At 44.4% G+C, this 26,188-nt stretch overlaps 1 protein-coding gene across 1 annotated transcript in view; it reads left to right on the forward strand.

The window, feature by feature from the left end:
• Positions 1-26,188, forward strand: part of cep295 (centrosomal protein 295) — a 188,566-nt gene that overhangs the window by 67,232 nt on the left and 95,146 nt on the right. The window lies entirely within an intron of this gene.

A 26,188-nucleotide genomic window follows, 5' to 3' on the forward strand; every position in this document is an offset into this window, starting at 1 on the left:
CAGGCCCCCAAACAGTAGTCTGGATGTCAGATGTAAGTTGAATCAGGTGCTGAAATTGGCCTGTCACAAAGATGCTACTACGGTTGTTATGGGGGATTTCGACATGCAGGTAGACTGGGAGAATCAGGATGGTATTGGACCTCAAGAAAGAGACTTTGTGGAGTGCTTCAGAGATAGATTCTTACAGCAGCTGGTGCTGGAGCCGACCAGGGAGAAGGCAATTCTGGATCTGGTATTGTGCAGCAAACCAGAATTGGTCAGGGACCTCGAAGTGAAGGAGCCCTTGCGAAGTAGTGACCATAATACAATAAGCTTCAAACTGCAATTTGGAGGAACAGTGGTGGATATTTCTGTGCATAATGCAGAAGTTGCAGAATCAGTTCATTCCAAAAAGGAAGAAAGATCCTAGGAGGAGGCATGGGTGGCCGTGGCTGACGAGGGAAGTTAAGAAACGTATAAAGTTAAAAGAGAAAAAGTATAACATAGCAAAGATAAATGGGAAAACGGAGGACTGCGAAGCTTTTAAAGAACAACAGAGGATTACTAAGAAGGAAATACACAGAGAAAAAATGAGGTATGAAGGTAAACTGGCCAATAATATAAAGGAAGATAGTAAAAGCCTTTTTAGGTATGTGAAAGGCAAAAAAATGGTTAAGACTAAAATTGGGCCCATGAAGACAGAAACAGGGGAATATATTACGGGGAACAAAGAAATGGCAGAAGAATTGAATTGGTACTTCAGATCTGTGTTCACTGGGGAAGACACGAGCAATCTCCCTGAGGTAACAGTGGCTGAAGGACCTGAACTGAAGGGAATTTATATTTGCCAGGAATTGGTGTTGGAGAGACTGTTAGGTTTGAAGGTTGATAAGTCCCCGGGGCCTGATGGTCTACATCCCAGGGTACTGAAGGAGGTGGCTCGAGAAATCGTGGATGCGTTGGTGATTATTTTCCAGAGTTCGATAGATTCAGGATCAGTTCCTGGGGATTGGAGGGTGGCTAATGTTGTACCACTTTTTAAGAAAGATGGGAGAGAGAAAGCAGGAAATTATAGACCAGTTAGTCTGACCTCAGTGGTGGGAAAGATGCTGGAGTCTATTATAAAGGATGACATTACGACACGTCTGGATAGTAGAAACAGGATAGGTCAGAGGTGGCATGGATTTATGAAGGGGGAATCATGCTTGACTAATCTTCTGGAATTTTTTGAGGATGTAACTCTGAAGATGGACGAGGGAGATCCCGTAGATGTGGTGTACCTGGACTTTCAGAAAGCTTTTGATAGGAGGTTAGTGAGTAAAATTAGGGCGCATGGTATTGGGGGCAAAGTACTAACTTGGATTGAAAGTTGGTTGGCTGATAGGAAACAAAGAGGAGTGATAAACGGCTCCATTTTGGAATGGCAGGCAGTGACCAGTGGGGTACTGCAGGGATCAGTACTGGGACTGCAGCTTTTTACAATATATATTTAATGATATAGAAGGTGGTATTAGTAATAACATTAGCAAAGTTGCTGATGATACTAAGCTTGGTGGCAGAGTGAAATGTGATGACGAGAACGAGGGTAGGTCCAATCGAGGACAGTAGTGGGAGATTGTGTATTGAGTCGGAAGCGATAGGAGAGGTCTTGAACGAGTACTTTTCTTCAGTATTTACGAACGAGAGGGACCGTATTGTTGAAGATGGGAGTGTGAAACGGACTGGTAAGCTAGAAGAGATACTTGCTAGGAAGGAAGATGTGTTGGACATTTTGAACAACTTGAGGATAGACAATTCCCCTGGGCCTGATGGGATATATCCTAGGATTATGTGGGAAGCAAGAGAGGAAATTGCAGTACCGTTGGTAATGATCTTTTCGTCTTCACTGTCAACGGGGGTGGTACCAGGGGGCTGGAAAGTAGCGAATGTTGTGCCCCTGTTCAAAAAAGGGAATAGGGATAACCCCGGGAATTACAGGCCAGTTAGTCTTACTTCTGTGGTAGGCAAAGTAATGGAAAGGGTACTGAGGGATAGGATTTATGAGTATCTGGAAAGACACTGCTTGATTAGGGACAGCCAGCACGGATTTGTGAAGGGTAGGTCTTGCCTTACAAGTCTTATTGAATTCTTTGAGGAGGTGACCAAGCATGTGGATGAGGATGGAGCAGTGGATGTAGTGTACATGGATTTTAGTAAGGCATTTGATAAGGTTCCCCATGGTAGGCTTATGCGGAAAGTCAGGAGGCATGGGATAGAGGGAAATTTGGCCAATTGGATAGAAAACTGGCTAACCAGTCAAAGTCAGAGTGGTGGTAGATGGTAAATATTCAGCCTGGAGCCCAGTTACAAGTGGAATTCCGCAGGGATCAGTTCTGGGTCTTCTGCTGTTTGTAATTTTTATTAATGACTTGGCTGAGGGAGTCGAAGGGTGGGTCAGTAAATTTGCAGATGATACGAAGATTGGTGGAGTTGTGGACAGTGAGGAGGGCTGTTGTCGGCTGCAAAGGGACTTAGATATGATGCAGAGCTGGGCTGAGGAGTGGCAGATGGAGTTCAACCCTGTCAAGTGTGAGGTTGTCCATTTTGGAAGAACAAATAAGAATGCGGAATACAGGGTTAACAGTAGGGTTCTTAGTCAGGATGAGGGGTGACTTGATAGAGGTTCATAAGATGATCAGAGGAATAGATAGAGTAGACAGTCAGAAACTTTTTCCCCGGGTACAACAGAGTTTTACAAGGGGACATAAATTTAAGGTGAAGGGTGGAAGGTATAGGTGAGATGTCAGGGGTGGGTTCTTTACCCAGAGAGTGGTGGGGGCATGGAATGCGCTGCCCGTGGGAGTGGTAGAGTCAGAATCATTGGCGACCTTTAAGCAGCAATTGGCTAGGTACATGGATGGGTGCTTAATCTAGGACAGATGTTCGGCACAACATCGTGGGCCGAAGGGCCTGTTCTGTGCTGTATTGTTCTATGTTCTATGTTCTATGTGATGAGGATGTTAGGAGATTTCAGGGTGACCTGGAAAAGTTAGGTGAGTGGTCAGATGCATGGCAGATGCAGTTTAATGTGGATAAATGTATGGTTATCCACTTTGGTGGCAAGAACAGGAAGGCAGATTACTATCTAAATGGAATCAATTTGGGTAAAGGGGCAGTACAAAGAGATCTGGATGTTCTTGTACACCAGTCAATGAAAGTAAGCATGCAGGTACAGCAGGTAGTGAAGAAGGCTAATAGCATGCTGGCCTTCATAACAAGAGGGATTGAGTATAGAAGCAAAGAGGTTCTTCTGCAGCTGTACAGGACCCTGGTGAGACCACACCTAGAGTACAGTGTGCAGTTCTGGTCTCCAAATTTGAGGAAAGACATTCTGGCTATTGAGGGAGTGCAGCGTAGGTTCACGAGGTCAATTCCTGGAATGGCAGGACTACCTTACGTTGAAAAACTGGAGCAACTGGGATTGTATACCTTGAGTTTAGAAGACTGAGAGGGGATCTGATTTGAGACGTATTAGATTATTAAAGGATTGGACTGTCTGGAGGCAGGAAACATGTTTCCACTGATGGGTGAGTGCCGAACCAGAAGACACAGCTTAAAAATACCACTTAGGACAGAGATGAGGAGAAACTTCTTCACCCAGAGAGTGGTGGCTGTGTGGGATGCTCTGCCCCAGAGGGTAGTGGAGGCCCAGTCTCTGGATTAATTTAAGAAAGCGTTGGATAGTGCTCTCAGAATAGTGGAATCAAGGGTTATGGAGATAAGGCAGGAACAGGATACTGATTAAGGATGATCAGCTATGATCATATTGAATGGTGGTGTAGGCTTGAAGGGCAGAATGGCCTACTCCTGCACCTATTGTCTATTATCTATCACAAGCCTCCAGTCTGAAAAACAGCTCTCCGCCACCAGCTTCTGTCACTTACCTTCAAACCAGCATGGACTGTCAGAGATGCATGAAATGGTTAACATCTTCTTGATCTTTCTCCAATTTGAGCAGTCTTTGGCAACAGGTTCCCCCAAGACAATGGGGTGTTGTACTTTTTTCAGGGAAACTTTGAGAATGTCTGCTGTACAGTGTCCTTGTTATCTGCCTTCCTGCAAACAAATACATTAGCCCTGTAGACTGACCTTGGTGCTGTTTTTGGGGACCTTTCACATCAAAAATTACTTTTCCTCAATTGCCAGGCTGCACTGGCATATTGGTAAAAATGTTCAGTTTCATCATTGATCCCTTTCTTCCTGATTTGCCATGTATCTTGATAATTGGGCGAAAGTGTTTATTCATTAGGAGCAGGCTGGTAGAAGATCTTTTTGACTTCAGGATGTTTAACCTGAAGCTCACTCTTTTAATATACTCTTTGTGAATGCATTTAGTTTTGAGTTTGGCCTCTGAGTACGCATGAAAGTAAGCATTATCAGCATGCTGCTGCTCAATGACAGAGGTTGGCCTGATTTTGGTTCTGGAATGAAAATGACAAAAGTTGAAACAGTTACCCATCCTGTTGAGGAGGTAGTTGAGGATTCTTGTAGTGACCATCTTTGGGACAGACAGGAGTGATAGAACACAATCACTTAGTCTCACTTTTCAAAGGTGGCCACAATTGATGTCCTGGATATTCTGACATGCTCATCTCCTTTTGGGTGAGAGGGTTGAGATCTTGGATTCATGTCTAGATTGGTTCTCCTGTGTGTTTTTGTATTTTTGAGTATATTATGCTTGTTAGCCTTTTTGGTCCTCAGCTAGCAGATAATCTTTGCAAACTTGTTGGCTGGGTTTGTGCTGAGTTGGTGATGACTAGCATGCTCTGGAATATCATTGAGGGCACACATGTTGAGGACTAGGTCTTTGTTGACATCCATGAAGTGCTTCCTTCCAGAGAGTACTGAACTACCTCTCTGTCCTTGATAAGTGCCACTCCCTTCAGTGAGGCAGGTCCTTTGGATGCTTCCACTACCCAACGTTTTCAATTTAGTCCATTTGGTGTGACCCTCATTGTAAATTCATCATGGCTGTCTCTCTGATCTGTGGGGGGATAAAATGTTAAGGCATTTATTTGGTCTATCCTGAAGAATAGAATCTTTAAAATTTATGACCAGACATATTCAGCCATTTGTTGTAGAATTCCTTAGTGCCTCCCTGTCCTGTTCCTTTTAAATAAGTGGTACATGAAATATTCCAGTCAATAGGAACTGTCGTTCAATCGGTAGATATTTAGAACATTTTGGAGATCTGCAGTATCTTGTCTACCTCCTTTAAAACCCTTGTCTTGGCAACGTGGAATCATTTTGATGCAAGGATTTAATGTCTTTGATGCTATTATTTGCTCAATTTCTGCTTGTTGTTTAGTTTTAGTGAGCATCTGAATCTCTGATTCAGAACTACTTTCCTCAAGATGTCAGTACGTTGCCTTTTCCTCCATTGTAAGTAGAGTTGGAGAACATTTTTTCTAGGCAGTGTTTGCTGACACTTTTTTCACAAGTGTTTGCTTGCGACTATGGGTAAGTATGCATGTGTGCTCATTGGGGAATGAATGGTTCCAAGTTCTGACACCCATCGCAGAGATTTTACATGTTATGTTTTGCACAAGTGCATGACTGAATGAATGTGCAGGAAAGCATGTATGATTTTGAAATGGGCTACAGCAGAGCGTACAATAATGGACTGCAGAACAAGGAGTGTGTGAGTACTCCAGGAGTGAGAAGGAAAGAAGGGACTGAAGAGGTGGTGGAGAAGGAAAGAGTGGGTGAGTGTGTCAGTAGGGCCCAGGAACTGGAGGCCCCATGCTTTAGGTCTCCCTTCTGTGCTCCCACATGCCTTCCGTTGTCTCCTAGATCCTGATCTATTCCCCACCCCACACCCTGCCCACCCGCCGCCCCCACTCCCAAAAATTTCTAGGCCCCATCTTTTTCCTCTAGCCATGTGCCCTCAGTCTGTGTATCGATCATTGAAAATGGCGCATAACATGTTGATTTCATGGTTACAACCTTTTCCTCCTGGTATATCATTTTCCACTATATATCATTATTAATATCCAAGAGACTCACATTGTTAATGGCTCTTCTTTTGCTTTGAATATAATTATAGCAGCCATGGGCAGGAATCCTGAAAGCTTTGTTGCCTAGCTGATGCCGATGGTGGGGAGATAAAATGGCAATGTTTGTAACTATGCAAATGTTATTTGGAACAAAATAAATGAATTAATAGCATCAAAACAAGTTAATATGTTTGTTGTTATGCTCTTGAATATTTAATTCCCAACTTTGATCATCTTAAAAACATGTCACTATAATGGCTGCATGGGATTTTGAAAGGAAGGTAAGGAAAGGTAGTGGGTTGGGCACTGTTGGTACAGGATGGGATTCAGAGTAAGTACAATAGCAAGAAATGACCTTGGATTGGAAGATGTAGAATCCATATGTCAAGAATATTTTTTAAAAAGATACTGGTAGGAGTAATCTATAGGCCTCCGAGCAAAAGTTATCCCATGGAATACAGCATAAATTTGGAGATAAAGAGGGTGTGTAACAAGGGCAGTATGTCAAGGCGTATGGGTGACTTTTATTATTATCTTGCAGATTGGTATGGTCAAATTGGCACACTAAGTCATGAGGAAGAATTTTGTAGTGTATTTGGGACCATTTCCAAGAGTAGTATGTGGATCCAACCAGGAATTGGGCTATTTTGGATTACTGATGTGTAAAGAGGCAGGTTTAATTAATTAGGCTCATGCCTGAAACATCAATTCTCCTGCTCCTTGGATGCTGCCTGACCTGCTGTGCTTTTCCAGCAACACATTTTCAGGTTTAATTAATGGCAGGAGAAGATCCCCTAGGAAGCAGTGATTATAACAATAGTAAAGATTCGTATTCAGTTGAGAGAGGGGAACTTGGGTCTGGAACAACTGTGCTAAGTCTAAATATGCAGGCAAAGCTGGCTAGACTATGAGGTATTTAAGAGCTGGCTGGAATGGACTAGGAAAGGAGCTTAATCAGAATGATGGTTGAAGAACAACGGCTGACATTTAAGAAAATGATTGGTGGCTCACAGCATAGATATAATCAGCTGACAAAGAAAGATGCTGTGGAGGGGATAAGACAACCATGCTTAAGTACAGAAGTTGAAGATAGCATCAGTTTAAAAAAAACATTAACCTGTGCACATTGTAAGCCAGAAGACTGAGAAAGTTTTTAAAAGCAAAAGACCACCAAAAAAGTATTAGAGAAGACAAATTTTGAGGGTGACCTTGCAAACAATATAGTTACTTAACAAGAGCTCTTTGAATATATAAAAAGGAAGAGAGAAGCCAAAGCCTTTATTGGTGAACCAGAAAATGCCAGAGGCATTGAATAAATACTATGTATTAGTCTTCATTGTAGAAGACTCCAACAGCATTACAAAATTACTTAATAACCACAGGGCAAAAGAAGAGAGGGAATAAGTACAATAACTCATAAGAGAAAAGGGCTCTTGAAACTAATGCTGCTCAAGACCTAATGAGTCTCTTGGACCTAATGGGATGCATCCTTAGCTAGGAAAGGAAATGGCAATAGATTGTGAATTACACTGGTAGGAATCTTCCAGGAATCTTTAGATTTTGGAAAGGTCCAATGGAATTGGGCAAACTGCCATCACAATGCCTTTACTTAAAAAGAGGCAACCAAAAAAGGGTCAATATCTGCTAGTCAGTGTCTGTTCTTTGGGAAAATGTTAGTCTAATGTAAGGCCAGTAATAGCAGAAAATTAAGGAATATGCAAGATAAAGCTGAGTTAGCATGGCTTCATGAACAGGCGATCTTAGAATTATAGCATTTACAGTATAGAGGGAGATCACTGTCTACCGGTTCTCTAAAAAGGCACCAAACTGATCTTGTTCTCCAGTCCTATCTCCATAGCCTCCAAATTTGTCATCTTTCAAATATATACTCAGTAGTCTTTTTGAAACCTTGTATAGGAATCTACCAGCATCACCTCCTGGCAATAGAAGTAAATCCTGTACCTAACAATCTTCTCTAGTAATTTTCCTACCACTGTCATGAGGTTCACTGACCTGCAATTTCCCAGATTATCCCTGTTACCCTTCTTAAAGGGGCAACTTTAGCTATTCTCCAGTCCTCTGTGGCCTTGCCTGTAACTAAAGAGGATGGAAAGATTTTGTACAAGGCCTCAACAATTTCCCCTCTGTTCTGGGATAGACCCCATCAGATCCTGGGGAACTACCTACCTTTATTTGGGTGGGGAAATGGTAGATGGAACTTAATCTGGAGAAAAATGCAAGATGTTGTATTTGTTAGGTCAACTGCAAGAGGGAAGTATATGGTAATTGGTGGAATACTTCAAAGTATTAACATACAGAAAGATCTAGGCATATAGGTTAGTAGTTCCCTGACAGTGGTAACACAAGTGGATAAGCTGATCATATGACATGCTTACTTTCATGGGTTGGAGCATAGATTATAAAAATTGGCAAATCATATGGCAGCTGCATAGATCTTAAATTAGGCCACATTGGGAATGTTGCATATGATTCTGGTTGTCACACCACCAGAAGAATATGGAGGCTTTGGAGAGGGTACAGAAAAGATTTGCTAGGACATTGTCTGGCTTGGAGTGTATTAGCTATGAGGACAGATAAACAAACAAAAATTTGTCTTCGCTTGAACATCAGAGGCTAAGGAGCAACCTCATAGAAGTTTATGAAATTGAGGCATGGATTATCGGAGTCTTTTTCCCAGGGTAGAAATGTCAACTACTAGAGGACATCCCTTTATGGTAAAAAAAACGTTTAAATGAGATGAGAGAGGCAAGTTTTTTTTTTAAAGAAGGTTTTAAGTGCCTGGCATGCACTCAGGTGAGGTGGTAGAAGCAAGTACAATAGCAATAATTAATAAGTTTTTTTGATTAGATTTGTGAATAGAGGGGCATGAACTGCGAGGAGACAAAAGGTTTTTAGTTTAGAAAGATGTCATATGTCAGCGCAAGTTTGGTGGGCTGAAGGGTTTGTTCCTATGCTGTACTGTTCTCTATTTGTCCATTTCTTTAGCAATAAATGCTAAAATTCCATTTGCCTTCCTTTCTTGCCTACTGTACCTGTATACTAGCCTTCTGCGACTCATGCACACGGGCATCTAGATCTCTACATGAAAGCATTTTAAAGTTTCTTCTGTTAGATAATTCGCCAATGTACTCTTCCAATGAAAATTAGTAACCTCACACCGTTAAATGCCATCTGCCACATTATTGCCAATTCACCTAATAAATTTCTTCCTCCTTCGTTGGAATGTATTTTCCCACCAACTTTACTGTTACCTGCAAATTTGCCACTGTCAGGGAACTACTAACCTATATGCCTAGATTCTTCTGTACGTTAATGCTTTGAAGTATTCCACCAATTACCATATACTTCCCTCTTGTAGTTGACCTAACAAATATAACATCTTGAATTTTTCTCTATATTAAGTATACTTTATCTCTGCATTTAAGTCATTAATATAGATTGTAAATAGTTCGGGCTCAAGGACTGAAACTTTTGGCACCTCGCTAATCACATCTTGCCAACCAGAAAAAGATCAATTTATCCCGGCCTTCTAACATAATATGAAAACCAAGAACTGGAATAGACTATTCAGCCCCTTGAATCTGCTATTGGTGATCTTGAGGATGAAATTAAAGTTCTCAACTGAGGGAAGCCTGATTTTAATCAGATCAGACATGATTTAGCCAGAGTGGACTGGGGGCAGATACTGGCCTATCAATGATTCAGTGTACAGATGCTATAGGAAGGATAGATGGTGAGGCAAGAGAGATTATTTCTGAAGGATCATCCAATGAGGTCATATGGGTCGAACTGAGAAATAAGGGGGTGGTCACTTTGATGGGATTGTACTATAAGATCCCCAATAGTCGGTACGAAATTGAAGAGTATAAATGAAGGCAGATTATAGACAGCTGTAAGAATAAAAGGATTGCAACAGTAAGGGATTTTAGCTTTCCAAACATAGACTGGGACTGCCATAATGTTAAAGGCTTGAAGGGGGAGGAATTTGATTGTGTTCAAGAAAATTTTTTTGAATCAAAATGTAGATGGCCCTGCTAGACAAGAGGTAAAACATGACCTCCCCTTGGAAAGTGAGGCAGGCCAAGTGACTGAGGTGTTTGCAGGGGAGCACTTTGGGACCAGTGACCATAATTGTATTAGGTTTAAAATAGTTATGGGAAAGGATAGGTCTGCTCCACAAGTTCAAAGTTCTAAACTGGTACATGGCCAATTTAGAAGAGATTAGAGAGGAACTTTCAAACGTTGATTTTGTTTGCAAGTAAAGGGTGTCTGGCAAATGGGAGGCTTTGAAAAACAAGATAACTAATGTTCAAGGCAAGCATGTTCCTGTTACTATGAAAGACAAGGCTGGCAGGAGTTGCGAATCTCTGGATACTTGGAGATATTGAGGCTCTTGTCAAGAAAGGGAGGAGGCATATATCAGGTATTGGTAGCAAGGATCAAAATGTAATATGTCGGGTTTAAGTGACTTAAACTCCTTCTGCCATTTCTCGACCCAATGGCCTAATTGACTAAGATCCCGTTTGATCCCTTAAAGAGAATAGAAGGTGTCGGAGTATACTGAAGAGAAAATCAAGAGAGCAAAAGGGGAACATAACTTTGGCAGATAAGGTAAAGGAGAATCCAAAGAAATTCTAGAAGTATATTAAGGGAAAAACAATAAATAGGGCTCTTAAAGATCATTGAGGCCAACTGACTGGATCCACAGGAGTTAGGTGAGATTCGAAATATTTCTCATCAATACTTAGGAAAAAGACGTGGAAGCTAGGGGACTTGGAAGTAGACAGCAATGTGTTGAAAAGAATTTGCATTACAAGAGAAGAGTGGCTGGAGGTCTTAAAACACATAGATACACTTCAAATATTTACTTACTTTTGAGGACAGTGTGGGAAACTAGGAAAGAAATTGTGGGTCCCCTAATAGAGAGATTTGTATCACCAACAGCCACAGGCGAGGTGCCAGAAGGCTCATGTGCCATTATTGAAGAAAGGCTGTAAGGAAAAGCCAGGGAATTACAGACTGGTGAGCCTGATGTCAGTACGTACATTGTTGGAGGGGATTCTGAAATACAGGATCTGCGTGTCTGTGAAAAGGCAAGGACTTATTAGAGATGGTCAACATGCCTTTGTGTGGAAAATTGTGTCTCTCAAACTTGCTTGAAATTTTTGAAGAGGTGACCAAGAAGGTAGAAGGCAGCAAGGCTTTCGACAAGGCACTGCATGGTAGACTGGTTAGTAAGGTGAGATCACATGGGATCTCGGGAGAGCTAGCCAAATGAATACAAAATTGGCTTGATGATAGGAAACAGAGGATGGTAGTAGAGGGTAGTTGTTCATACTGGAGGCCTGTGACCAGTGGAGTGCCGCAAAAATCGGTGCGAGGTCCACTGTTGTTCGTGATTCATGTAATTGTTTTGGATGAGAATATTGGAGATCTGGTTAGTAATTGTGCGGATGATACCAAAGCTGGTGGTATAATACACAATGAAGAGGTTTATCGAAGAGTACAAACGGGATCTTATTCAATTAGGCCATTGGGTCGAGAAATGGCAGAAGGAGTTTAAGTCACTTAAACCCGACATATTACATTTTGATAAGACAAACCAGGTAAGACATGCACCATTGGTGGTAGGGCTTTGGAGAGTGTTGTTGAGCAGTGAGGCTGAGGGGTACAGGTATGTAGTTTCATTAAAGTGATGTCACGGGTAGACAGGGTGGACAGGCAGAAGGCATTTGACACGCTTGCTTTCATTGATCAGACCATTGAGTACAAGATGTGGAATGTCATATTACAGCTGTACAAGCGATTGATAAGGCCACACTTAGATTACTGTTTACAATTCTGGTCAGAAGAAAGTGAGAACTGCAGATGCTGGAGGTCAGAGTTGAGAGTGTGGTGCTGGAAAAAGCACAGCGGGTCAGGCAGCATCTGAGGAGCAGGAGAAGGAGAATCGACATTTTCTGATGAAAGGCTTATGCCTGAAATGTTGATTCTCCTGCTCCTTGAATGCTGTCTGGCCTGCTGTGATTTTTCCAGCACTACACTCCACTACAATTCTGGTCACCCAGCTAGAGGAATGATGTTATTAAACTGGGAAGAGTACAAAAAGAATTTACATGGATGTTATAGAGACTGGAAGGTTTGAGTTCTAAGGAGAACCTGGATAGGCTGGGACCTTTTTCTCGAGTGTGGAAGTCTATTATATCATGCAGGGTATAGATAAGGTGAATAGTCAGGCTCTTTTTTTCCCCAAGGCAGGGGAGTCCAAAATTGAGGGAATAGGTGTAGTTTGAGAGGGGAAAGATTTGAACAGGACCTGAGGGGTTTCACACAGTGCATACATGGATCAAGCTGCCAGCGGAAGTGGTAGAGGTGGGTACAATTACAACATATAAAAACATTTGGACAGGTATATGAATAGGAAAAATTTAGAGGGATATGGGCCACATGCAGACAAATGAAACTATTAAGTGTAAGAAACCTGGTTGGCATGGATGGGTTGGGTTAAAGGAAATGTTTCTGTGCTGTATACCTCTGACTCTGACTTTCAGGCAAACCTGTCTTGGGACAGTACGCATTCAAGAAGGAAATGTGGAGAGTTCAATACCAAGATGTTCCAATAGGGGAAAAAAAAAGGTGGGGCCATCAAATCCTAATAATCTTGCATATGCAAAGATCTACAGCATTGGATTTAGAAAATAAGGGACGCTTATGGCAGATATTGAGGGCTGAAAACAGTACAAACCCTAGAGTTTACAGAATGTTAAAGGGGGAATTTTAAAGGGAGATTAGGCAAACTAAAAGAGATAATGAAAGAATGGCAGATAAAGTAAAGGAAGCTCCTAAATTATTCTACAAGTACATCAAGGTTAAAAAGATAATGAAGGAGGAGATAGTGAGGTCTGCAGGTGCTGGAGATCAGAGCTGAAAATGTGTTGCTGGAAAGCGCAGCAGGTCAGGCAGCATCCAAGGAACAGGAAATTCGATGTTTCGAGCATAAGCCCTTCTTCAGGAATGAGGAAAGTGTGTCCAGCAGGCTAAGATAAAAGGTAGGGAGGAGGGACTTGGGGGAGGGGCGATGGAGATGCGATAGGTGGAAGGAGGTCAAGGTGAGGGTGATAGGCCGGAGTGGGGTGGCGGCGCAGAGGTCAGGAAGAAGATATAAACTGACTGACTCCCACAGCTACCTAGACTACACCTCCTCCCACCCTGCCCCCTGTAAAAACGCCATCCCATACTCCCAATTCCTTCGTCTCCGCCGCATCTGCTCCCAGGAGGACCAGTTCCAATACCGTACAGCCCAGATGGCCTCCTTCTTCAAGGACCACGGATTCCCCCCCCCCAGACGTGATCGACGATGCCCTCCACCGCATCTCCTCCACTTCCCGCTCCTCCGCCCTTGAGACCCGCCCCTCCAATCGCCACCAGGACAGAACTCCACTGGTTCTCACCTACCACCCCACCAACCTCCATATACAGCGTATCATCCGCCGTCATTTCCGCCAACTCCAAACGAGCCCAACCACCAGGGATATATTTCCCTCCCCTCCCTTATCAGCGTTCCGAAAAGACCACTCCCTCCATGACTCCCTCGTCAGGTCCGCACCCCCCACCAAACCCAACTCCCGGCACCTTCCCCTGCAACCGCAAGAAATGCAAAAGTTGCGCCCACCCCTCCTCCCTTACTTCTCTCCAAGGCCCCAAGGGATCCTTCCATATCCGCCACAAATTCACCTGCACCTCCACACACATCATCTATTGCATCCGCTGCACCCGATGTGGCCTCCTCTATATTGGGGAGACAGGCCGCCTACTTGCGGAACGTTTCAGAGAACACCTCTGGGACACCCGGACCGACCAATCCAACCACCCCGTGGCTGAACACTTTAGCTCCCCCTCTCACTCCGCCAATGACATGCAGGTCCTTGGCCTCCTCCATTGCCAGACCCTGGCCACATGACGCCTGGAGGAAGAGCACCTCGTCGAATTTCCTGTTCCTTGGATGCTGTCTGACCTGTTGCGCTTTTCCAACACGTTTTCAGCTAAAAAGATAATGAAGCAAAGAGTAGGACCTATTAAAGACCACAGTGGTAATTTGTGTGTGTTGACAGACAGAGGAGGTAGGTGGAATTCTACATAATTTGTCTGAGTTCTCACTTATGAGAGGGATGATATGGACAGAGGAATTGAGGAGGTGGTCTATGATACAATTAATGAAGTGAGCATAGACAAAAAGTAGGTTTTGAGTTGTCTGTCAGGACGAGGAAGGCTAACTTTCCAGGCCGGATAAAATGTATCCCAGGTTTTGAATGAAGTAAAGGAGGTGTTTTGGGGAAAATCACCAGTCAGAGTCAGGGTTCAATGACAGAGTTTATTGCACACGGAAATACTGGGGCTCTGGGAAGAGAAAGACACCAACAGCACAGCAGTCAGCTGCAAATCTTCTGTCGAGAAATGTTTATACATCTTACGATACAATAGGTCATTGATGAGATTATTGTCTTTTTTACATGGTTTGTTTATAATAATAATTACTGAATCATTGGTTTTAATACAGTCTTTGTAAGTCCGAGCGCAGCCTTTGTTAATTTCTGTGTGGTCGTTGTCAGTTCTGGTGTAAGCAATGTCAGTTTCAATGCCTGTATGGAAATCCATTGCTGTAGTAGTAGGCACTAATCTCCCTTCCTGAGAAAGGCAATTACTGCAGCTCTGGCCATTTCATATTGAATCTGTATCAAGTCATTAGCATTTCTGTAAGAAGTGCTGGCTGGACCCGGACGTTTTGGCAGGCAGTGTTTGTTATTTGTGTATTCTCTCCTCCACCTGTCTTAAATTAATCAAGTGCATTGTGTTGGTATTCTGGTGGCTTCGGGCAGTGTTTGTATCTGCTCTGCTGTTTCTGTCCATGTTGTGATCCAGCAGCCATCGTTTGTGTCAGGTTGGCCAACTGATGGCTCAGTGGCCATCTTGTGTGTCCATGTGCCTAGTGTCACCCTGCCCTGTGCCATCTCCCTCTTCACTCTCCCTTTTTGCTCAAGGAAGCGATTTCAGAGATCTCCCTCAGACCACCCAATTTACATGTAGAGGTAGGTCATCTGTAGGAGCTCCTCCTCCTGAGGGGGTATTATGGAGTGCCAATTTCATTGGGGACTCTTCCATGGTGACACTCACTGCTGGCACAGTCCTTGTCAGTAGCGTCATGCAGCAGAGCTTTAAACACCTGAGGCCCACACAGCATACCAGCATGAGTGCAATGAGGAAAACTACCCCATGTGCCAAATAAGGGTCCTCCAGATTTATCTAGCAACCAACTTAGCCAGCTGTCTGTAATTCTGGCTCCCTTTCGAAAACTGTCCAGCTGGTTTCGGATTTTTTGATGGCTTTTGATATAATATTATAAAAGTCATCAATAATATGGGTAAAACAATTGTCACCAATAATTGTGCAAACTCCCCCTTGCTGTGCTAATTGACAATCCACCGCGTAACGTGTCTGCTGTATATAGAGTCTGGTTTCAGCCAGTTCTGTTAATTGCTTCCAGAGCTTTTGAGTTTCTGTTGCTGAGGATAGTCAGGCCACATACAAGATAATTTTCTGTTTCTGATGCTGATGACCCCTACTCTTTCCTTCTCTTCCCCCCCCACCCCCCCAAAAAAATAGAGATCCCAGGAATCCCTGGTTGGGTGGGGGGGGGGTTCTGTTAATCAGCGCAAAACTCTTAATGTGGGCCACTACCCTTCTCTGAATATGTCCCCTGCTGGGGCAAGATACTGTAAGGGGCACAATTGTCACTACTGTAAACAGGTTTGGGGTGTCTGTCATGTAAGTCTCTCTAAATAGGAAAACAAATCCCATCGCTGCTCAGTAACAGACATTGTTCTGCCTTTCTGTTTGTCTGTCCACCCATGTCACCCCAATCCCTCTTACTGGTAAGTATTGAATGGGTATGTCCATGTGGCAAAGCTGACATGGGTGCCATTGCACTGACCACATATGAACTGTCTGCTGGCAGTCACATTAAAGCTTGCCTTGCTTGCTCGCTGCAGGTGCAGATAAACTGTCCCCTAGTGACCCTATGCTGCTGATAAGTGCGCGGAGTCTGGACGCATGAGTCGTTTTTGGGAACCAGGCATAAACACATTCCCATCTCTGCCCTGTGAAACCGAGTGGATAGTTACCAGGTTTTGAATGGATCTTCCCTTCAACAGGCTGGGAGCCCCAGCCACACAGGCCAGTGGTCCTGTCCAGCTGCACACGTCTCCCTTGGAGTCCCTGCTTGTATTTCCCTGTCAGCCTTTTACATGGCGCTCCCAAAATGTCGACTTGCATACAGTTAGCAAGGAGTCCATGATTCTACTGATCGTGTCAGTGGATAACAGACAGTCCGGTTCCCATGCAAGCTTAGGTGGGTTTTATAGGTTATCTTCAAAACCTGGAATGCTTGTGACAATTGTAACACCTAAATACATTCAAATACATACAAACATATCTTTATCTTTAACCACAAGACATATATCAGAAAAAAGTCTTTGTCTTTGTCAGAAGGTGCAGTCTTATTCCTGAGTGGCTTGTTCCATTGTGTTTTCAGTACTTTTCCTGTCATTAGTTTGGTTGCAGGAGTCTTTGAACTGTTTTAGTTGGGTCCATTGCTTCCATGTTCCTTCCCCTTTAATATCCAGGCAGACACAGGTATCCCCACTTATCACCACATCATATGGCCCATTCCATTTTGGGGCAAAGCCTGGTTTGTCAGGCAATGCTCGGACTAGGATGCGGCTTCCTCCTGCTGGGACCTCAGGAAAGAAGTTGAGTTCCCCTGCCTTGTCCGCATCCTTTTCAATTGGGTGCTTAATTCTATAACATATCACCGGATTCTGTCTTTTAGTGACCCTCATCAGTACCACTTGTGGTTATTGTCTCTGGCAATTGCATTGTTCGCCCGGTCATTAATTCATATGATGTTAGCCTGCTTGCCTGATTCGTAGTGGCTGTTAATTTCTTCAGTGGCTGAGGTGCTGCCAGCCATGTTCTGCCTGAGGCTTGCATAGCCTTTCCTAAGTCATTTTTCAGCATTCCATTCATTCTCTCTAGCATCCCTGAGCTCTGGGGGTGACGGTGAATGTGAAATTTCTGTCAAATGCCGAGCAACCGGCATCCAGTCTTCATGACTCTTCCTGTAAAGTGTGTTCGGAGTCGATCTGGAGGGCTATCTCCCCACCTAGAGAATGCCTGCTCTTGTGGCGACAGTGGTTGCCATGCAGCTTTTGATCGGGAATGCTTCTACCCACCAGGTGAATTGGTCTATGATGGCCCGGTAGTATGTTTTCTCATGGGAAGGTGGTAGTGGCCCCGTAAAATCTATCTGAAAGTGTTCCTAAGGTCCCCTGGGTCTGGACTGGTGTCCCATCCTAATTTTTATGGGTCTCCCTGGGTTATGTTGTGCATAACCCATATGTTTGTGGGCGGCACAGTGGTTAGCACTGCTGCCTCACAGTGCCAGAGATCCAGGTTCAATTCGTGCCTCAGGCGACTCACTGTGGACTTTGCACATTCTCCCCGTGTCTGCGTGGGTTTCCTCCGGGTGCTCCGATTTCCTCCCACAGTCCAAACAATGTGCAGGTTAGGTGAATTAGCTATGCTAAATTGTCTGTAGTCTTAGGTGAAGGGCTAAATGTAGGGGAATGGGTCTGGGTGGGTTGCGCTTTGGCAGGTCAGTATGGACTTGTTGGGCCAAAGGGCCTGTAATCTAATCTAGTAAGACATGCATCTGCGGCAGTACTTCCACATCTCTTCCCATTCCCTTCCACCACTACTCTGTGTCTCGGCTTGCTATTATGGCCTCTCTATCTGTATGGAAGAGCCCGTAGTGTAGTTCAAGCAATGTGTTTTGTATACATGCTGGTGCTACCACCTTGTCTGCTCAACTCCAGACACCATCCTCCCCTTTGAATGCCCCTTGCAGTTCCCATTGTTCTTTCTCTTCCTGCAGTGTATCCTCCTGTAACTGCTGAGTTTGGATAGCGTTCTTTTCTAATTCGGTAGTGGCTATTGCAATCTCGTTAACGTCTTCTTGTTCTAGGGCTTTCTGAGCTGCTCTGTCTGTTGCTTGGCTTCCTTTGAATAAGAGCCAATTTGGGCTCTCTTTTGCTGCTCTTTTTGATAGGCCTTTATTTTTATTACTGCAACCTCTTTTGGCTGTTCACTGGCACGCAGTTGTGCCTGAATTCTTAATTGGTGTCTGATAGGGGTTCCCCCTGCAGTGACGAACCCTCTTCTACCCCATGCCACCATGTAGTCATGGACTACACCGAAGGCATATTAACTGTCTGTATGTATATTCACGGATTTTCCTTTCACTAGTTCGTGTTTTAGTGAGTGCTACCAGTTTTGCTACCTGTGCGGACTGACTTTCATCAATCCTCCCGGACAGAATTGTTTCAAATTTATCATTTGCCACAGCCCATCCTGTTCGGGGTGACTCTGCTACGTATTTTTTGTGATCCATTCTCGAAGAGGGTCTCCTCAGCTATGTCTGGGAGGGGTATCTTTTACTTGCCCCCATCCTCATCCCCATTTATATCTCCGCAGTTGTGCAGTTCCCCAGTCTGGAATTCTCTCAGCTGGGTTTTCTCCCATGTCCCTGACTCTTATCACGGACTGACTTGGGGATAAAAGAGCTGTCTCTCACTTTGCCCTTCTCATATTGGAAATGGCCCTCAGTTTCCCTGTGTTCAGCATCTCTACGAAGGTGTGTTTACTGTGGAGGATGCCATTCCCTGTCATTACTATGGACTCGCTAACCCTTGCAGCTCAAGCAGAACAGTCTAAGGCTGCTATGCATCTGGGCAACTTGGTGACTACTGGCCCTTCTATTGTTGTGTAGTACCCTACAGGCCTTCTCATGCTACCGTGGTCTTGGGTGACCACTGTGGAGTAAAATCCTCCTTTGTTACTACAGTGGATGTGAAAATCCTTGCTGGGGTCTGGCAGCCCTAGCCCAGGGGCTGATATGAGTCGAGTCTTAAACTGACTGTATGCCTCCTCCTGTTCTGGCCCCCAGATTACAGGTTCTAAGGCGGGTTTGCCTGCTTTAATTCCGATCGGTTCAGCCAATTTTGCAAATTCTGGTATGACGTCCGACTAGTTGAATAGCCCCATTTCTTTCTTGACTCCCCTGACTGTGGCAGGTCGAGGCATCTGTTGGATTGCCGCCTTGTGGTCGCTGGGCATTTCTTTGAATCCCTGGGATATGAGTGTCCCAGGTATAAGACTTGTGTTCTGCCAATTTGTGCCTTTTGTGGGATTGACTTTTAACCCTGTAGTTGCCAATTCCTGCAATACTAGTCCTAAAGTTTCCTGGTGTCTTGGCCCGGACTCTGAGGCAATTAGGATTTTATCTACATATTGGAGGGCAGTGCTACTTTCTGGTAAGTCTACTCTCTCTTTTAAGATGTCGCTCATCATCCTGTGAAAAATAGTGGGGCTGTTGTGGCAGGTGAGTCCTCATGTACTACCTATTCCTTTACTGTAAAAACAAATTTGTTCTGGAACTTGAGGTATAGTGGGATAGACCAGAACCTTTAGCTATGCCTAAAACAGTAAAAATCTTCTGCTTGGGGGCCAAGTCGTTTAAAATGGTAGAGGGGGTCTGCAGCAATAGGATGCAATTTAAGGGTGAGCTTATTTAGTCCTGTATAATCAATGGTGAGCCTGTAGCTCCTGTCAGGCTTTATTACTGGCCACATTGGGGAATTAGTTGTACTTGCAGTTTCTTTCAAGATACCTTGTTTCACTAGTCCTTGCACCATCTTTACAACTGCTTGTTCGGGTTTTATTGGGTATTGTCGGTGGGGCTTATGCTCAGGTCCGGGAATCCTTATCCGGTCTGTGTTAATTTGACCTGTATATAACTGTTTGTTCCTGTCCATACTCTGGGGACAGAGGCACAGATGGCTCCGAATCCCCCCTTTTCAGGCTCCAGTACCTGCTAGTGAGTGTAACCACTTAAATAGTTTCAAGGTGATTTGTAAATTTCCCAATCTTAGTCTTCTGACCTTCCTGTCGGGCCAAATCAATTTTCCTTTTACACAGTCAATTAAAACATTATATTATTTCATGTGATCATTGCCCATTATGGTGCCCTCATTATTTTGGCATACATAAATGTATCATGGGGATATATATGCGAAGGTAGTTTTGCTTAGGTGTTTATCCCCTCCTACCCCGGTTAAGTGAATCATTGTGTGGGGTAAAGGTAGGTTTGTGATGGATACAGCAGCTCCTGTGTCCACTAGCATCTCACATTTCCTCCCTCCTATAACTGTGGGTATGTAAATTCTCACCTCTCCCTTATTGTCACGACTGGGGGCAGCTGGTTGTCAGCTCTGCTGTCCTCTGGATTCCTGCGGTGTTCCGAATTGTCTTTGGGGATGCCCCATGCTTTTCCCAGTATACTGCTTCTGTGTGTCCTGTTCTTTCGCAGTGACTGCAGTGTTTTACATTGTTTCCTGGCCTAAATCCTGCTCATGGGACCTACACTCTTTAGCAAAGTGTCCCTGCCGGCCACAGTTGTGGCAGGATCACTTTTTATTCTTTTCGCGCCTCCGTTCCGGTAGGCTGCCTTGTCAGGTCTTGCCTTTGGCGTGGGAGCTTCTGCATCTGGTACCCTGCTAGCCCACCCGACTAGGTCATCGTAATCCTGGGAAGTTATCACTCCCATTATCAGGATGGTTTGGTGGGTGCTAGAGAGCCATCTTTAAAAGCTTGGATGAATGCCCAGTCCTCTCGATCTGGGTTTGCTTACCCTGACCATTCTTGATATATTTTAAATAATCGTTCCACATATTCAGAGGCACCCTTCCCCTTTGAATTGCTTAGTGTTTGTGATCCTGCTCCAGTTCATGGGAGCATTTCCTAGCACTCCCTGGATTTCTTCTTTAAAGTCTGTTAAGGGGGCCTGCTGGGCATCTGTTTCTGCTGTGAGGGCAATGGCATGTGTCCACCGTCCTCCCTTAAAGTCTCGGGTTGCTGTGGTGTCGGGTCCACCAGCTACCTGTCTCCACTTGTCTGCTGGGAATGCTGCCCTGACCAGCTGGTGTATGTCCCTCAAGTATAGTTTTTCCCAGAATCTGGTGTTAGTGCTCTGGGGCTGTAATTTGGCCAGGGAAGTCATCATCTGATTCCTCTTCTCCTGGGGTGAAGGGTTTATAATTTGCTTTGGGTTGGGACTCTGTCCCTCCTCTGGTAACAGGTGCTAAGTTATGCTGCTGCACAGGTTGTTGAACAGAGGGAGCAGTTGGCTCCTGCTGGACAGTTTCATAAGAGGGGAGACAGTATGTTTCTTTCTCCTCTCGCATTTTCCCTAATGTGAATTCTGTTTTCCAGTTCTCTAACTTGCTCCTGCTCCTTTCTCCTCCTACTTGTGGAGGCAGTCACTTGTTCAACTAGGCTGGCTAATTGATGCATTAACATTACTACTATCTTTTTAGTTTTATTCTGTTTCTCTTATCTATCCACACTCTCTGTTGTGCAAATGTCTGGGATGGATCCCAACCATTCTTCTTCATTTGCTCTGTCAGCCCTTGTCTGTCTGTCTGCCTTGTACTTCTGAATAAGGGAACCTGCAGTATCCCTTTTAAAGCCTTGATCTGCCATTTAGCAGATTGTGTACCCCCGAATACTGCCAACAGTAAGGTGTTCCTAATCCAGTGAGGACTTCTCTACTGCCCGGCCAATAATAATGTCCCAGCACCGTCCGTTACGGTCATAGCAGCCTCCGAGCAAGGTGTGCTCTCTACTGGTGGGACTCTTGTGCTCTCCTGGCCACCACTACTAGTGATACCTACCAGTTGGCTGGGAATGCTGGCTCAATAGGTGTGCTCTCCACCAGTGGGACTCCTGGCCACCTCTACTGACCCAACTCCTCTCGATAGGCCCAGAAACCTACCTCTCGCCTGGTGTGTGCTTTCCATTGGGACTCTTTACCCTCCCTGCCACCACAACTATTCAAGCTCTGTTGTTCTATACGGACTGACGGGGTATCATGGTTACTCAGTGTCCACGCTACCCACCTTGGTAACATGTGCTCCACTGAGGTTTGGCTCTTTGTCAAAGTGATCAGCTCTTCTTCCTCACCATGTTGGAAGTTACAAGTACAGACAGCATCCACTTGGCCCCTCAATTCCCACTTCAAATCCCAACCTTCGTGTTTGGGGGCATGTCACCCTACCCTACTCTTTCCCCCCCATCACCCTCTTCAGAGGAAATAGCAAGGGGACTTGCAAAAACTTTCAATTCCTGTCTGGTTACAGAAACTGTGTCAATGTGGTCCCATTGTTCATGAAGGGAGGAAGGGATAAACTAGGAAACTACAGGCCAACTAATCTAATCTAATCCTTGGAGGTGTGGAAAGTGTTCAAAGGAATTCAGAGGGACTGAATTAATATGCAACTGAAGTTTCAGGGATTAATAAGGGTCAGCAAGGTTTTGTTAAGCAAGGACATGTCTGACTAACTTGCATGAATCCTTCAAAGAGATGACCAGGTTTGTATATGATTGAACTTCAGCAAGGACTTTGATAATATGCTGCATGGAAGACTGATAGCAAAGTTAAGGGTCCATGGGATATGAGGGAATTGACCAATTGGATCCACAATTGGCTGAATGGCAGGAAGCAGAGGGTGATGTTTGAAAAGTGTTTTTCTGGCTGAAAGTCTGTGTCTAGGAGGATCCAATGGGGCCAGTTTTGATGCCCTTGCTGTTTGTTTTAAACTAGAATGAGGAGTGTTTATCAAGTTTATGGTTAATATGAAAATTGGTAGTGTGGTAAATAGTGAGGAAGATAGTCTTAAGAGGATTTGGATGGACTGGTTAGATGAGGCTGAACAAAAATACTGCTCTGAAGGAGGGTAACTGGACCTGAAACGTTACCTCTGCTTTCTCTCCACAGACGCTGATGTACTGGCTGAGCTTTCCCAGCATTTTTTTTTGTTAGATGGGCTGATCAGTGGCAAATTAAATTAATACATATTAGTGTGAGGTGATACATTTGGCAGGACAAATGAGGCAAGGAAATAAATGATGAACAATTCCACCCTGGGAAGGGATCAGACAGACCTTGGTGTGCGCATATGCTGCTCCTTTAAGGTATCACACCTCGGGTACGTGAAAAAGATAGCTGGGTTACAGTCAGTGGACGGAAAGGAAACTGGCAGTCGTTGCAGAGACTCCCTGTGGCTGTTCCCCTCCATAACAAGTATACTGTTTTGGATACTGTTGGGGTGGACGACTTACCGTGGGTAAGTCGTGGGGTAAAGGTCTCTGGCACAGAGTCTGTCACTGTTGCACCAGAAGAGAAAGGGGGAGAGAAGTAGAGCATTAGTCATTGGGCACTCCATAGTTAGGGGGGCAGATCGGAGATTCTGTGGGAACGAGAGAGACTCACGGTTGGTGTGTTGCCTCCCCAGCTGCCAGAATCCGTGATGGCTCTGATCATATTTTCAGGATCCACATAGGCGCCAATGACATAGGTAGGAAAAGGGATGGGGATGTTAGGCAGAAATTCAAGAAGTTAGGGTGGAAGCTTGAAGCTAGAACAAAAGAGTTGTTATCTCTAGTTTGTTACCCGTGCCACATACTACCGAGGCAAGCAATAGGGAGAGAGAGGTGTTGAACACGTGGCTACAAATATGTTGCAGGAAGAGAGATTCAGATTCTGGATAATTGGGGCTCATTCTGGAGTAGGTGGGACCTTGACAAACAGAATGGTTCAGGTGTAGACCAAAGGGGTACTAGTATCTTGGGGGGGTGGAATTTGCTAATGCTGTTCAGTAGGGTTTAAACTAATCCAGCAGAGAGGTGGGAACCTAAATTGTTGCTCTGGTGTACAGGAAGTTGAGAACAGTGAGGTTATGAAAAAGGTTTCAAAGTCACAGGAGTGCACCAACGGGCAGGAAGGTGGTTTAAAGTGTGCCTACTTCAATGCCAGAGCATCCGGAACTTGCAGCATGGGTTGGTACCTGATGAAGGGCTTATGCCTGAAACGACGACTTTCCTGTTCCTTGGATGCTGCCTGACCTGCTGCACTTTTTCAGCAACACATTTTCAGCTCTGATCTCCAGCATCTGCAGACCTCACTTTCTCCTCGAAGATTTTAACCTACTTTGAATCCTCTTGCAAGGATGCCTTCCTTGAAGAAGCTCTCTTCCTCCCTCTTTCCTGATGAAGGGCTTATGCCTGAAATGTCGAATTTCCTGTTCCTTGGATGCTGCCTGACCTGCTGTGCTTTTCCAGCAACACATTTTCAGCTCTGATCTCCAGCATCTGCAGACCTCACTTTTTCCTTGGTACCTGAGACTTCAATGTTGTGGTCATTTCGGAGACATGGATGGAGCAGGACAGGAATTGTTGTTGCAAGTTCTGAGGTTTAGATGTTTCCGTGAGAACAGGGAAGGTGGTAAAAGAAGGGGAGGTGTGGCATTGTTAGTCAAGGACAGTATTACTGTGGCAGAAAGGACATTGATGAGGACACTTCTGCTGAGGTTAGAAACAGGAAAGGAGAGGTCACCCTTTTGGGAGTTTTCTATAGGCCACCGAATAGTTCCAGAGATGTAGAGGAAGGGATAGTATAGATGATTCTGAACCGGATTGAAAGTAACAAGTTAGTTGTCATGGGTGACTTTAACTTTTCAAATATTAATTGGAAACATTATAGTAGAGTTCTTTAGATTGGACAAAAACTAACCAATGTCAGGAGGGTTTCCTGACACAATATGTAGATAGGCTAACAAAGGCAAGGCAACTTTGGATTGGTACTGGGTAATGATCCAGGCCAGGTGTTAGAGTTGGAGGTAGCTGAGCACTTGGTGATAGTGGCCACAATTCAGTTATGCTCAGGTGAAAAGGGATGAATGTGTGGCACAGGGCAAGAGCTATAGCTGGGGGAAAGGCAAATATGATGCCATTAAATGAAATTTAGGATGCATTGGATGGGGAAAGAAACCGCAGGGGATGGGCACAACTGAATTGTGGAGCCTGTTCAAGGAACATCTACTGCTTGTCCTTGATAACTATGCACCTGTCAGGCAGGAGGATGTGGTCGAGCAATGGAACTGCGGTTTTTACTAAAGATGTTGAATCTCTTGTCAAGAAGAGGAAGAAGGCTTATGTAAAGGTGTGACGTGAAGGTGCTTGAGAGCTCCAGGTTAACTGGGCAGGACCTAAAGCGAGAGCTAAGAAGAGTCTGGAGGGGACATGAGAAGTCTTTGGCAGATAGGGTCAAGGAAAGCCCTAAAGCTTTCTATAGGTGTCATGAATAAAAGAATGACCAGAATAAGATTAGGGCCAGTCAAGGACAGTAGTGAGAAGTTATGTGTGAAGTTCGAGGAGATATAAGAGGCACTAAATTAATATTTTTTGCTGGTATTCACATAGGAAAAAGACAATGTTGTTGAGGAGAATACTGAGATACAGGCTATTAGACTAGATGATTGACGTTCATAAGGAGGAGATGTTAACATTTCTGGATGGGATTTTTCTTAGGGTTCTCTGGGTAGAAGTGTGAGGTGATTCACTTTGGAAGGAGTAATAGGAATGCAGAGTACTGGGCTAATGGCATGATTCTTAATAGTGTGGATGAGCAGAGAGATTTTGGTCTCCATGTGCACAGATCCCTGAAAGTTGCCACCCAGGTTGATAGGATTGATAAGAAAGCATGTGGTGTGTTAGCTTTTATTCGTAGAGGGTTTGAGTTTCAGAGTCATGAGATCATGTAGCTGTATGAAACTCTGGTGTGGCCGCATTTGGAGTATTGCATATACTTCTGGCCGCCACATTATAGGAAGGATGTAGAAGCATTAGAAAGGGTGCAGAGGAGATTTACCAAGATTTGCCTGCATTGGAGGGAAGGTCTTATGAGGAAAGGCTGAGGGGCTTGAGGCTGTTTTTGTTAAAGTGAAGCAGGTTGAGAGGTGACTTATTAGAGGCAGACAAGATGATTGGAGGATTAGATAGGATGAATAGTGAGAGCCCTTCTCCACTGATGGTGATGGCTAGCAGAAGGGGGCATACCTTTTAAACTGAGGAGTGATAGATCTATAATAGATAGGTAAGCCCTTTCCTGAAGAAGGGCTTATGCCTGAAACATCGATTCTACT

The sequence above is a fragment of the Hemiscyllium ocellatum genome, chromosome 6, assembly GCF_020745735.1.
Source record: "Hemiscyllium ocellatum isolate sHemOce1 chromosome 6, sHemOce1.pat.X.cur, whole genome shotgun sequence".
Classification (NCBI taxonomy): Eukaryota; Metazoa; Chordata; class Chondrichthyes; order Orectolobiformes; family Hemiscylliidae; genus Hemiscyllium; species Hemiscyllium ocellatum.